The sequence below is a fragment of the Equus caballus genome, chromosome 23, assembly GCF_041296265.1.
Source record: "Equus caballus isolate H_3958 breed thoroughbred chromosome 23, TB-T2T, whole genome shotgun sequence".
Lineage (NCBI taxonomy): Eukaryota > Metazoa > Chordata > Mammalia > Perissodactyla > Equidae > Equus > Equus caballus.
In genome coordinates, this window is record NC_091706.1 from 51,405,250 (window position 1) to 51,420,582 (window position 15,333).

At 41.3% G+C, this 15,333-nt stretch overlaps 1 protein-coding gene across 7 annotated transcripts in view; it reads left to right on the forward strand.

The window, feature by feature from the left end:
• ADAMTSL1 (ADAMTS like 1) overlaps positions 1–15,333 on the forward strand; it is an 859,827-nt gene that overhangs the window by 811,396 nt on the left and 33,098 nt on the right. The window lies entirely within an intron of this gene.

Below are 15,333 nucleotides of genomic sequence, written 5' to 3' on the forward strand. Positions count from 1 at the left end.
CCCTGTGTCAAAATGCTTTTCCATTCTAAACCTCTGCCTTCACCTGATGTGAGTCCTTGGAGAACAGGAAAACCCAAAAAGAATGAATTCAATCAAGAAGTTGTCTGTTTCCAGCAGAACACCACGCGCTCTGCCTCAGCCAGGGCTAGATTGCCCGGATTCCCAGGTGTCTTAAGGAGACTGCATTGGTTTTAAGGCTCTAAGTCCAGGTGATTCTTTCAAAGGTCAGAATCGGGCCCGGGGATCTGAACCTACTTCCTCTCCCTTAAGCTTTCAGGGAGCCCACTAAATGCTCCAAGGGGGTCTTTGGAATATCTAGGACTGAGGCAGACCTGGGAACCAAACGCACAGAGGATTAGGATCCAGAACAAATCAATACCAGAAATGTACGTGGCAAGACAAAGAGCAGGCATTTGAACAACTGCTCTCTGCTCTTTGAATGCATGTCACATTGCTGCAGTGGCCTTTCCGGGCAGGTTGTAGGTTTCTGATCTCCTCTTGATAGGACACCTCTATTTATGGGCCCTTTACAAACCACATACTCTTCAGGCTTGCTGTGAAAGGCCAGACATCACGTGCCAGAACAGATTATCCCCCCTCAGAAGTTAGCCAGCAGCATCCTTACACTCACCACCGACCACCTCTCCTCACTCTTCGTTCTCCCTCTACACGGCTCACCTCCTTACTTCAGCTCACCAGCTTAACTCTCCCCCTTATTCGTTTCAGTCACATTGTTTTTTATTTTCTTTACTTTGTTGAGAAGTTTCTGGAGCCTTGAGACCCAGGAGACTTATATGGGAATAATAAATTCAGGGAAGGTCTTCATGCTCCCCGGCAGCTCCACCCCTACTGCTCGCTCTGGAATTCCTCGTCAGCAGTTGCTCTTCCTGTGACTTGCCGCTGAACTCTGCGGCATGCCCCAGTGAGGCCTCTCAGGATACCTGCTATGAATATTAGCCATTCTTCATATCCACTGCTGTTCTGTGGCTTTGGTTCAGCAGAAGAGAACTGAAATGGGGTGTGTATAGGGCTGTGAGCGAAGGCTCTTTTTTTTTTTTTTTTTTTTTTTTTTTTTTTTTGCGTGTGTGGGTTTTTATTTCTTTTGCAAAGGCTCTGGCCCATAAACAGAGCCAAAGCTAGGCTGAGTTCATGAAGGCATGTTGGCTCAGAGCAGCTGCTGGCTTTGTTTTTTTCCCCAGCCTAATCTGGATATTTTCTAACTCGCCTCTCCATTGGCTGGAGTGAGGGGGTGAGGACAGCTCTGTTACTCAAGGGAAGAGAATAGAGTCCACGACTTTGACTCTGAAACTGTCGTTTTCTTCTTACAGCAGTAGCACCTTGATTATTACAGAGCACTTCTTGAAAGTCCGGAAATGTTGTCCCATTTTGGACCAAATGTGAAACGTCAGTCTTATTCTTTACAGAATCTAGACTCGCTGGGTGTAACTGATAAACATACGTACACAGAGAGGGGAGTTCTGACTTGGGACCTTCCTCAAAACTATGATATGGCCCAAGTATGATCCACACTCTGGGCTTCATTAAAAGGCTATCTCCTCTGTGGCTTGAACCTCCTTCCTTAGCTCCAGGCAGCCTGCAGCCGGGCCTCCTCTGGGGTCATCCCAGTCTTCCCTCCTGCTGGCCAGGTAGCACCTGCCAGCAGCCTGAGGGTAGAGTCAACCAGGGACTTATAAACCCAGAAATCTGAAACTTAAAAAAAAATGCTGATGTGTTTTTAAAGGTGTGTTTTATGCCAAGAGCCTGCTGGCAGAGAAGGACGCTTGGGAACTCGGTGTATTATCCACTTGAGATCGCTTCAATCCCAGTCAACACTACTGTGAATTTAAAGCAATTGGACCAATTTCCTAGAGCCCCCCCTCCCCCTGAGGTGGCCCAGTCAACCCTGGATAAGCTTGTTGTTCAGACTGCCAAACTCTAACTTCAACAAGGCTATCATATTTTCATAGCCAAGACTGTGTATGCATGGACATCATAAGTGGCATCTTACCTTCCTTACCTGTAAGAGAGCTGTAACCAGGTCCTAAGGTTATGGATGAAGGCAGTAACCAAGCAATAACCCAATCATTTTGGAGAAGGCAAGGCCTTAATCAAGTCATAAATCTGGATGGAGCTACTTTTCGTGCTGAGAAATATATCAAGTTCTTCGAGCAGATGCCCGGGAGCGTGGAGACATTAGCATACCCCCTGCCAATGGAAACCCACAGCTTGCCCTAGGGGTACAAAGACATTTGGGGAGTGGAAAATGGGCTTGTATAGTTCCTTTTTTCCAGGAATGTTTTAAAGTTAGTTTTCTTTGGGCAAACGTACATGGGAATAGTCTTGGCCTGGTTATTTGACCAGCTTTTTGGGAGGTCCCAGAAATCGGAGTGAAAATTGAAGTTGCGTGTCTTCTCCCACAGCCTTCTGGGGTCCAGCTGACAAATGGGGAGCTAAGGAACTGAGTTTTTTCCGATATGAATTAATCATGTCTCTCAGCCTGCTGCCTGGTGCCAGTTCCCATTCATTCTATGCTGCTTTAGATATCATCTCTGTCACCCCAGGGGACACCAAACCTGAAAGGAGAGGGAGCCAGAAAAGGCAGCGAGGCAGCTTCCCTTTCATCCAGTCACCCCGCAGCCTTAGAGTGAGGCCGGTACACACCATATACCACGCGCGGGATGGAGATCCCTCCATAAATTTTAAATGGCTGAGTGAGTGTTTTCCAGTTTTGTAAAATTAAATTAAGGAAAGGACTCCCAGCCTGACTATACCAAGTGCCAAGTTTCATCCCAGCACACATCATTTTTATAGTAAGTTTTAACTCCGTGAAAAATACAGGATTATAATGGAAATGCTGACAGGCCTGGAGCCAGCTCATGAAGTAATAGTGCCACGTCTTTAATATTTTTACACAGCGTGTCCTAATCTGCCACGCTTTCTTTTCCTTGAGATAGCAGTTAAAGAAGAGAAACCCTCCGGAGGACGACTTATTTCTCCTCTTCTTTAAGATGGTGTATCCCCATTTTCAAACCATTCTTCCTTGGTTTGAATGAAAGCTCCTTCTGTCCGTTTTCATTGTTTGCTCTGTATAATCAGTGTATCAAGCTCAGCTGCCTTTTTCTGAGCTTTTGGCCGGAAAGGGAGGAGAGGAGGGAGACTATGCTCTGTGAACTCTTGGCTTCTGCTCATTAAGGCTAAGAACTCATGAAGATGAACTCTGGATGTGTGGCTTCCTCAGGTGATGGGCAGTTGGCTTGATCTGTCCTGTGAAGAAGCCCACAAATCAAGCTGCTTGCCTAGCTGTTAGCAGACCAGAAATCCTGCTGATTTTCAGCCTTTCAATTCAACAAAAATATCCACTGAGTAATGACCATCATGAGGTCAGAGCCTCTTTCTAGACAGGTGCCGGAAAGGCAGCCGTATCCCACCATCTCGAAGGTGAGTCAGCGTCTTCCAGAGGGTTCAGGGAAGTGGAAGCAGGGCCGTCAAGCCTCCCAGTTCTCCTCCCATGTTTCCCTCATGGGTTGAATCAGGTTGTTTCCCTGAGTGAGGCTATTTTAGTTACGGAAACCAACATGAAATAGGAGACAAAGGTGAAGAAAGTCAGTGAGGTCAATTTGACTTAATCAGGGATGTCAACTAGTGGCAGGTTACAGCTAAACTGACTCCCAGAGGATGCAATTGCCTATATAATTTGATTTTCTTATTGTGCACATCTGCCCAATTCTAAACTTTTATCACTCTCCAGTTAACGTGTAAAAAAAAAAAAGTAGATGAAACTAGGAGGCAAAACTCTCACACGTATATGAATCACACCTGGCTTGGGCTCAGTTTGGAGCCACAGTGGACCTAGAAAAGGCGGCCTAAAGGCAATATTTTCTTTCACTGGTTAAGAAGGGTTGATAGGGAGAGGCTTTCTGCTGCCAAAACTCTCATTAGCTAGGCAGCCTTCCCAAGCACTGCTTCCTCCTCAGACACCTAACCAACTCAAGACCTGTAATAACTGAGGTCTGAGCCGAGGGAGCATGGTCATTCCCTGCTGATGGACCATTTCCTAGGTAGGCGTTGAGGTTGGGAGGATGGAAATGGTCTACATTCGTGTAGCTGGGAGGGAAACAGAAAAAGAGATGCTAGCCCCTGCATGAAACCCTTTTAACCTCCTCATTGAAGAACATGGGGCGGGGGAGTGGTTCCTTATTTGGCCCCGTGTAGAAGTGTGGAATACGTTAGCACATGGTTTGGGTGTCCTTGTAAATGGCATACAGAGAGATTGCTCAGCTTCAAATCATGACTGATACTGCTTGTACTTTAACAAATGAGAAATGTCCGTGACAGAAAGGAACCCCTGTTACAAGCCAGGTTTTCTCATTAGCGGTGAAACATGGATAATTATTCACTGGGAACATGCACAATGGGAATTCATGTTAGATTCCTTATTTTGACTATTGCTGCAAGCAAACCTCAGAGACCGCTGTGTACACATAGAGACATGCACATAAATACGTACATAAAAGCACAGGGGCCTGCACTACATGTATGCTGAGGATACCAATTCTGAGTACAAAGTAAGTTTTTAAGGAGAATAAGCTATGATTCAGTTAAACGCATTGAAAGACAGATTAGCAATGGAAAAGGCAGATGACTAGCAATTTTGGTCATTTACTTTAGTTATAATTAGTTTATTTTGGTCTTTACTTTTTACCGGTGAAAGTAGACTTTCCTAAGAGCATTTTCAATCCAAAATGAGTAGTCACACTCATTAGAAGTATATGTTCTCTATGGTCACCATCCAGGTATGAAGGAATATACAATAACCTATATGGCATTTGGACACTGCCTCAGCAAGGAATGAACATTTAGGATTGTCATGGTTAGAAAATACACTCATCAGTCTATAACAAGGACCCAAAATAACAGTCAACAAGGCAGGAGTGTATTCCTGTCTCACAGAGCAGTCCAGAGGAAGACATTCCAGGCATGGGCTGGCAACCTACCATATCATCTAGGGACCCAGGAAAAATTGTTTTATACTCCTATTGCTCTTACATCCCGGAGTATTGCCACCTAGGCCAGGATGGTTTCCTCCACATACATGTTCTCATTAGCAGGATGGACGAAGAGGGAAGAACAGGAAGTTCTTTTCTTTTAAAGACATGTCCCAGGAAGCATACACATCATTTCCCCTCTCATTTCACTGAATATAATCACATGGTCCACACATTATTGCAAGCGGGGATGGGAAACATCTCTATTCCAGGAAGCTATGTACCTAACTAAAATTCAGGGGCTCTTTCACTCTAAGAAGGAGAGGATGGATATGAGGGGATAATTAGGAGTTTCTGCCATAACAGAACAACCAAACTAAAGTTGTTGGAATGAAGGGTGACAGAAGTATAAATGAAAGTGATCTCTGATTTCAACAGAACTGAATGAATGAAGGTGAACCTACCAGCAGGAATTTATAAGTTGAGCAGATTATAAAATAGTTGAGGAAGCATCTGCAAATAGAGCCTGGAACAGCAATTTTTCTTAACCTTGTTAAAACTGAATAGAAAAAGCATAGAGCTGAATAAACAGAATATGTGAAAAGCAACTCTTTGAACACCGAGTCATTCCTGATGATCAGTGATTTAGACAATGCAAACATGTTTTGTCCTTTTTATTATTGGATAATTTCACATATATGCAAAGTAAATAGAACAGCATAATGAACCCCCATGCACTTGTCACCAGCTTCAATAAACAACATTCTGCCATTCCTATTTCTTTTGTACTTCAAACTATTTCCTACCCACTCCCTACTTATTCTTTTATGTAAAATTTACATACATTAAAATGCACAAACCTTAACTGTACATTTTTTGACAGATATACCCACGTAGCTGTATCCTTGTCCAACATATGTTTGACCACTCAATACTTTTTTTCAGTCTTTTTTCTCTCTTTGCTTCACTCTGGCTAATTTCTATTACTACAGCTTCAGTTTCACAAATCTTTTTTCTACAGTGTTTAATCTTCTATAAATCCTATCTAGTGAATTTTTCATTTCATAAAATGTTCCATTTCTAGAAGTTCTTTGATCCGTTTTAAACTTCCATTTTCTTCCTTACTATGTGCATGTTTTCCTCTAAATACTTAACATAATTTTAATATCCTGTTTTTATATCCTTGTCTACCAATTTCATCATCCCTGTTATTTCTAGATATTTCCATTGACTGATTTTCGTCTTGGTTATGGGTCACATTTTCCTGCTTCTTGACTTATCAAGTAATATTTGTTTGAATGCTAAATGGTGTAAATTTAGTATCATTAAGTATCTGGATTTTGTTGTCTTCTTCTAGAGATTGTTGGATTTTCTTCTGTTAAGCAGTTAAGTTACTTAAAGTTTAATTTGATCTTTTTGAGGCTTGTTTTTAAGCTTGATTGGGGCAGTTCTAGAGTAGCCTTTACTTAGGGAGTCTCCACAGGGTGCCCCAGGTGATCAGCGAGGATGTTCCACTTAGGCTGGTCAGAACTTGAAGGTTTTCCAGCTTAATTGAGCTTTGAGAAATATTAAGCACACAGCTCCCTGTGTTGGTCTTTGCTCAGCCTTGTACGGTTTCACTGTATGTGTCACATCTTCAATTGAGCAAAGACTCAGATGAGTTTCTGCAGATGTCTGGAGCTCTTTTTCTATGTGGCACTCTCATCTCCCAAATTCTCCTCAACAATTTCCAGCTGCCTCAGCCTCTGAACTCTCTCATCAGTTCATCCAGACTGCTGTGCTCTGTTTGGGATAGTCCTCTGTTTGGGGTTGAATTGTGTTCCCCCCAAAGGAGACTGAAATTCCTAACTCTCAGTAACTCTCGGTAGCTCAGTGAATGTGAGCTTATTGGGAAATAGGGTCTTTGCAGATGGTCGAGTTAAGATGATGTCATTAGGGTGGGCCCGAATCTTAGGAGGTAAGCTAGGTAGGCCTTAGTAGGCCTCGTGTCCTTACAAAAAGGGGAAATTAGAACACAGAGACACTCATTCAAGGCAGAACTCCACGTGAACATGAAAGCAGAGATTGGAGTGGTGCATCTACAAGCCAAGGAACACCAAAGATTGTCAGCAAACCACCACAAGCTAGGGGAGAGGGAGGGAAAAGATTATCCCTCACAGCCCTCAGAAGGAACTAACACTGCTCACACTTTGATCTCCTAGCCTCCAGACTTCTAGCCTCCAGACCTGTGAAGCAATAAATTTCTGTTTGTTAAGTCACCCAGCTTGTGGTACTTTGTTATGGCAACCCTGAAACCTAATACATCCTCCTGCTTTGCAGTTCAGAATGTGCCTCCAGGCAGGAAGCAAGGGAATTCATAAGGCTCACTTAATCTGTTTCCCTTCTTTCAGGGGTCACAGTCCTCTTCTGTCTGTTGTCTAATGTCTGAAAACTGTCATTTCACACATTTTTGTCCTGTTTTCTAGTTATTTATAGCAAGAGAGCAAATCTAGTCCTTATTACTCCATCATAGCTTTCAAGATTTTTCGTTATTAATTTCAACAGTTTGATTATGATGTGCCTAGGCACTTTGTTAACCTTCCTGGAACCTATGGTTTTCCACAATTTGGGAGGTTTGGGGGTTTTATTTTTTCCAATATTTTTCGTGTCTCATTTTTTCTGTCCTTCTGGAACTCCAATGACATATACGTTAGAATTTTTAATATTTTCCCACAGGTCTGTGAGGCTCTGTTTATTTTCCTTCAGTCCTTTCTCTCACTGTTCTTCACATTGGATAGTTTCTGCTGAACTATCTTCAAGTTTACTAACTGTTTCTCCTGCCATCTCCAATTTTCCACTAAACCCATCTGGTGAATTTTTCATTTCATTTCTTTGTAATTTTCAGCTCTGGAATTTGTCTTTATAGTTTCTACTTCTCTATTGAGAAACTCTATCTGTTTGTTTATTATGCATATATTTTCCTTTAAGTTCTTTAACATGTGTATATAATAGTCACTTTAAAGTCAGTGTCCACTCACTGAAACATTTTCATCTCAAGGTTGCTACAGTCCGGAGAGAAACTGCTATTTCTCTTGAGAATGGGTCGGATTTCTTCTTGTCTAGTTGTTTTTGATTGTATACTGAACAATATAAATATATATTGCAGCAACTTTGGATTCTGTTATGTTCCTCTGAAGAGTGTTTATTCTTGTTCTAACAGGCAGTTAACTTGGCTGGACTCAAATTCCAGCCTCTGTCTTCCCTGCAGTAGGCACCAAGTGAACTCTCCACTCTGTTCTTTCAACTTATAGCTGCTGCTCTTTTGCTGGGTCCCCTGAGGTTTACCTACTAAGAATTTGGGCAGGATTTATGCAGATTTTGAGGCTTAGCATCTCTATAATTCTTCCAGGATTTCCCCTCTTAATTTACCAATTGTTCTAACAGCCCCCACACTCTGTCCTCTGACATCTCAAGCCAATAAAATTATAAGTTTTCCAGCTCCCTGAGCCACATGGCATTGAGGAATTTCCTGCAGCAAAAAGTTACAAGCTAGCAAATCACATCTGTTGAAGTTCTTGAGTTTCTAGGATAGAGCCCCCCACCCCCTTCTGTTTCTGCCATTGCTTTTGGTCACTCAGTGCTTTCAAAGAGTTGTTGTTTCATGGTTTGGGGGGTTTGTTTTATTTTTTGAAATTTAGATTTTATGATTGTTATCTGCAGGAAGGTTAGTCCAACCAAGCTAGTCACCATTACTGGAAGCTAGAATCCCCAGTCAAGTTATTTTAAAAGATTTCTGGTCAATGTGTGCTCTGTTCCTGTTTTGCAATATTTGAAGAATTCCCATTCACCTACTTCTTTAATTCTTTGTCTTCTTAATAACCCAATTATTGGTCCACTACTAAAGATTCAAGACCCAGGGGTAAGTTCTCTCTTAAATTAGATAAAGAAATGGATATATAGCATTGAATGGGATTTTTTGATCATACAGACACTTTTATGTTTGATTCTGTTAACTTGGAATTCTTGATCATTCCAACTTGAGTTAGAATGAACTTTACCTATTACCTGAGCAGGGGGTGAGGGGATTGTGGGGAAAATATGTTTGGTCAGTTATTCTCATACACAAGTGAAACCATTCAATCATTCCACAAATTTTTACTAATCACTTACTTGCCAACAACTTGTTTCTTTAATCTCTCTACTTTCTGGATTTCCATGATATCACATGGTTTCAATTTCCCTCCTATCTCTCAGACCATTTCTTCTCAGAATCCTTTAATACCTCCTCTTCCTCCTTCAATCACTAAATGCTATAATTCTCCCACTTTTTGTCCTGAGGCCTGATCTCTTTTCATTGACGACTTCTTCCACACACATCTATGAGACTGGTTCCCCAAATCTGTCTCCATTTCTTATCTCTGACTTAACTTCCATTTTTATCTTCATCATCTTGATGGACTTTTCTAGGCTGTGGTTCCATAACAACCTTTAAAGTCAATATTCTTAAAACTAAACTTATTCATCTCCAGGGGTGGGAATAAGGAATAGCTTCTCTTCCTGACTTACCTATTTCTGTTAATAGTCCCACTCGTGTTCCAATATCTTTAGCTTCTCCTCTTTGTCTCCATCCCTCTCCTCCTCACATCCTGTCAGAGCTACCTTTGCAAATATGTCTTATTTCTTGCCACATCTGAACAGATATTCTAGACTCTCCTTTCTCTCAAGCCAGTGCATCTCGCAAAGAACCACCTTAATGATCCTTCTAAAACCAACCTAGATCATATCACTCACTCTCTTCAGAAACCTGCAGGGTTTTGGGCTCCCAAAAGACTGGATACTGACCATCAAGACCCTCCCCATTGCAACTCCCACCCACCATGCCAGCCTCATCTATGTTCTCTATATTCTGGTCAAGTCAACTAGCCTTTTCTCCCAGCCACACCACCAGTTTTCTCATCTTTGCACCTTTGCTCACACTTGTTCTAGATTGCCCTCCCCTTCCTACTCTCTATCCCCAGTCTCTGCTTATCTAAATCCTAAATAACCTCCATATATAACATTTCTTCCATGAGCCCTTCATTGGCATAGTTCAATTTCACTACACCTTGATCCAAGCAACATAGATTGAATAGATCTATTTTTGCCCTTGGCACTTGGCTACCGGGGGAAGGAAGAAGAGGGGTGAGGATGATGAGTTTGAAATGTTGAGAAATCTTGGAACCTAAAAGCACCTTAAAAATCATCTAATTTAGGGTCCAGCCCAGTGGCGCAGCAGTTAAGTTCTCACGTTCCACTTTGGTGGCCCAGGATTCGCCAGTTCAGATCCCGGGTGTGGATCTATGCACTGCTTGTCAAGCCATGCTGTGGTAGGCGTCCCACATATAAAGTAGAAGAAGACGGGCATGGATGTTAGCTCAGGCCCAGTCTTCCTCAGCAAAAAAGAGGAGGATTGATGGCAGATGTTAGCTCAGGGCTTAACTTTCCTTAAAAAAAAAAAAATCATCTAATTTAGTGATTACCAATGGTGGAAGCTTCTTATACAAAAACCCAATATGTAATTCTTCAGTGATTGAAATGGTGATGGAAGCCCCAAAGCCCCACCTATGCAGATTCTCTCTCAAGTTCCCCTCCCCTCTGTAGACCCTTAGGGCCTCAGGGAACATCAATTCAAAAACCATTGACTAAGTCAAAGCTCTCATTTACAGATTAGAAAACTGAAGCCATTTGTGTGTGTGTGTGTGAGGAAGATTGGCCCTGAGCTAACATCTGCACCAATCTTCCTCTATTTTATGTGGGATGCTGCCAGTGTGGCTTGACGAGCGGGGCCAGGTGCACACCCAGGATCTGAACCTGCGAATACAAGGCTGCTGAAGCACAGTGCACAAACTTAACCACTATGCCACCAGGCTGGCCCCAAAGAACCCTGTCAAAATCTACAGTTCTCTTTGAGAGTCAGGAATCTGTGTAACTGCATTTGAAAGTAACAAAATTGCTTTTCTTTTTAAAACTTTCTACAAAACTGGTCTTCATCCTGATAGGTTTCAGAATGAGAGGCATTACTAGGAAGGCAGCTGCTCAAAGACATTTGTCTTGGTTGCTGTTCCTCATGGATCTTTCTCGAGTTGAATTTCCAGAACTCCACATCCATGGCAGCCCTCATGCCTGACCTTGGAAGGAACTCTGCCCCATTCTCATCCCCATTAGTAACACCAAGCTGGAAGGCCTGGGAATGTGTCCAAGACCCAGATGGGCCAAGAGAGGTGTCCTGGCTGCTCACTCTGGCCTCTGATTCCAAGAAGGAGGGAGGATTTTGAATGTAATTGTTATGCAAATGCACCTTTTATTTAGCTGACTAAGATTTCTGGCTCCCAGATAAGTAACTTCATCAGCCATAGAAAACAGCCTGAGGCTGCTACTGCTCCTTTTTCTGCCTAAATAATCTCTCAGAAAATCAGTCCTAATGGAGCTGGAAAAATGAAGATTAGGGCTAAATATGAGAGATTCCTTGGCCAAATACCTCCTGTTTCCTTGGGAACAGCAAGGTTCATATTTATTAACTCAGAATCTAGTCAGCCTCACCAGGGCTATGCCCCCACTGACCAAACAGAATGATTCATGGAGCCAGCATCTCAACAGCATATGGCACCTTTTTTTTCCTTCAAAGCAGATGTGACAGGGAGATATAGATTTGCCTGTTTGTCAGTCTGAAAAGCTGTGCATGTTTCAAGCTTCACTTTTCAAATCATGCTATTTGCCTAAATAAACATAGAGTTTTCCTGCTTTTTATTAGAAAATGAAATCAGCATCTGACTCTAGACTACACTTGAGACTGGAGGGGGTGGGTGCTACTGATCCCAGGAGATCCCCAGTGGACTTATTTCTATACACCTCTCCCCAAGCCATTCCCACCCCCAGTTCATAATTGAGTACACTGACGCTACCATGGACTTCATAACATATAGATGCCTAGATGCCATGCAGGGAGCCTGCTTCTCCTGAGTGTCTGAATAAGAATATACAGGTCAGGTGAGCGCTGAGTCAGCACACAGGTAGAAACGCTGCCTATCCTAAGCCTTGGATTCATAGGCCAAGGAGCATTGCTGGAAGCCCCTTCTCTCTAAGTCTATCAGTTAACTATCACCACAAAAAAAAAAGAAGCTAGATTTTTAAAACCCAAGACTCAGTGGCTTAAAATAAAATCATTTATTCTTACTGATCTTAGTTAGTTCAGCTGATCTACACTGAGTTTGGCTGGGGTAACTTGGCTGCTCTCCACATTTCTCTCATCCTCCTCTTGGGATCATCAAGCCAGTCCAGGCATGTTCTTCCACTCGTGATGGCAAAGGCACAAGAACACAAGCACAAACTCACATGGTCTCTTGAGGTCCAGATTTGGAACTGGTGTGCCAGCACATCTGCCTCATTTCTTTTATTGTGGTAAAATGCACATAACATAAAATTTACTGTTTTCACCATTTTTAAGTGTACAGTTCGGTGGCATTAATTACATTCTCATTGTTGTTCAACCATCACGCTTCCCATCTCCAGAACTTTTCATCATCCCAAACTCAAACTGTGCCCATTAAATAATAATTCCCCATACCCCTCTTCCCCCAGCCCCTTTATAATCACTATTCTAGTTTCTGTCTCTATGAATTTGACTACACTAGGTACCTCATGTAAGTGGAATCATACAAAATATGTCCTTTCATGTCTGGCTTCTTTTACTTAATGTTTCCAAGGTTCACCATATTGTCACATATATCAGAATTTCATTCCTTTTTAAGGCTGAATAATATTCTATCATATATACATATATATATATATATATATATATACACCACATTTTGTTCATCCATCCATCCATTGATGGACATTTGGGTTGTTTTGACCTTTTGGCTATTGTGAATAATGCTGTTATGAACACTGGCGTACAAATAGCTGTTCAAGCCCCTGCTCTCAATTCCTTTGCGTATATACCCAGAAGTGGAATTGCTAGATCATATGGTAATTCGATGTTTAATTTTTTGAGGAATCACCATACTGTTTTCCATAGCAGCAGCACCATTTTACATTCTCACCAGCTGTGCACAAGAGTTCTAATTTCTCCACATCTATGCCAACATCTACTTGTTATTTTCTGTCTTTGGGGTTTTTTTAAATAATGATCCTAATAGATATGAAATGGTAACTCACTGTGGTTTTGATTTGCATTTCCATTACAATTAGTGATGTTGAACATCTTTCCATGTGTTTATTAGCCATTTGTATATCTTTGGAGAAATGTCTATTCAAGTCTTTTGCCCATTTTTTAATTTGGCTGTTTGTGTTTGTTGTTGAGTTTTAGGAATTCTTTATATATTCTGAACATTAATCCCTTACTAGGTAGATGATTTGCAAATATTTTCTCCCATTGTGTGGGTTGCCTTTTGACTCTGGTGATAGTATCCTTCAATGCACAAAAGCTTTCAAGTTTGATAATGTCCAATTTATCTATTTTTTCTTTCACTGTCTGTGCTTTTAGTATTATATCTAAGAAACCACTGGCAAATCTAATATCATAAAGCTTCTGCCCTATATTTTCTTCTAAGAGTTTTATACTTTTAACTCCTATGCTTACATCTTTGATCCATTTTGACTTAATATTTGTATATGATGTAAGGTAAGGACCCAACTTCAGTTTTTTGCATGTGGATATCTAGTTTTCCCAGCACCAAAGACTATCCTTTCCCCATTGAATGCTCTTGGCATCCATGTTGAAAATAATTTGACAACATAGGCAAGAGTGTATTTCTGGGCTCTCTGTTCTACGCCATTGGTCTGTATGTCTGTCTTTATTCTAGTACCATACTGTTTCAATGACTGTAGCTTTGTGATAAGTTTTGAAATCAGGAAGTGTGAAACTTCCAACTTTGTTCTTCTTTTTCAAGATTGTTTTGGTTATTCAGTGTCTCTTGAGATTCCATATGAATTTTAGGATGGATCTTTCTTTTTGTGCAAACAAAAGGGTGGTCATTGGGGTTTTTTATAGGGATTGAATTAAATCTATAGTTCACTTTGGGGAGTATTGACATCTTAACAATATTAAGTCTTCCAATCCATGAACATGGGATATGTTCCCATTTATTTATGTTTTAATTTCTTTTAGTAACATTTTGTAGTTTTCAGGATACAAGTCTTTCACCTCCTTGGTTAGGTTTATTCTTAAGTATTTTATTCTTTTTGATACTATTGTAAGTGGAATTGTTTTCTTAATTTATTTTCAGATTGTTCATTGTTATTGTAACATCTGACTCATGGGCCAAAGTAGTCACATAACCACACCAAAGTCAGGAGGTGGGGAAGTACAGCCCACTTATCATGAGAGGGCACTACAAAGTTACATGGCAAAGTGAGTCAATACAAGGAGGAGTGCAGAATTGAGTCCTGTAACACTATACCCCATACTGCGCTTCCTATAGTCAATTTTAGCATTATTTTTCCAGGCCCTTCAAAGTAGTCTGCTCCAACCCCTTCATTGTACACAATTACAGTGAAAATGTAAAAACAAAAAAAGGCAAGCAGATGAAAGAAATAAGCAGACAAAGAAAGGAGGTAACAAGGCAGCTAGGTAAATTGCTGGTGCCCAGCTGAACAAGTGGCAGGTATGGAGGAAAGAACACAAGGCAAGAAACCAGAAAGACTTTCACATGATCTTAAGACGGTCTCTTCACATCTCTGGGCCTCAGTTTCCTCCTCTGGAGATGGGCTAGATGACCTCTCAGGGCCTTTCCTGTGTTAACTGCATCCTCTGCAAATTCTAACAGTGTTGCCCCCAGAATAGAAGACAAGCCAACATTAGAAAATCCCTTCTCTGTGCAGACCTATAGGCACACACATCCATGCAGGTGGCATGTCATCATTTTCTGCCTTATATCTCAGTTTTATTAGTGTGCTTTTTTTTTAATCCTATGCCAGCTAGGCTCTCCTTGCAAGAGGAAAAATAATCTTAACTCTCTTAACTGTCCCCAGAACAACAGGCATGAAATCGATCATTTTTAACTGAACTGAGGTGAAACCCCCATTATCTTTAATTTTGAATGATTTAACATGTGTTTTAAACTTCCAAATAAATTTTCATCTGTGGAAGCTAAGTTGCCAGGGACACAACAGCAAATTCAGAAGTACTCTGAATTTAGAGAAAATGAGTTTCCTCTCACAATTGTAATGTTTATTGTACTAATTCTATGCTACAAAAGCTTGCGTAGACACAATATCTCAGGTTAATATTTTGGAATCTTAATATGTGAAAGTATGTTCAATGACTATGCAGATAAACGTAATATTGTAAATGTCCAACGCAGGCTTGGTAAGAGTTGTCAGAAAGCCA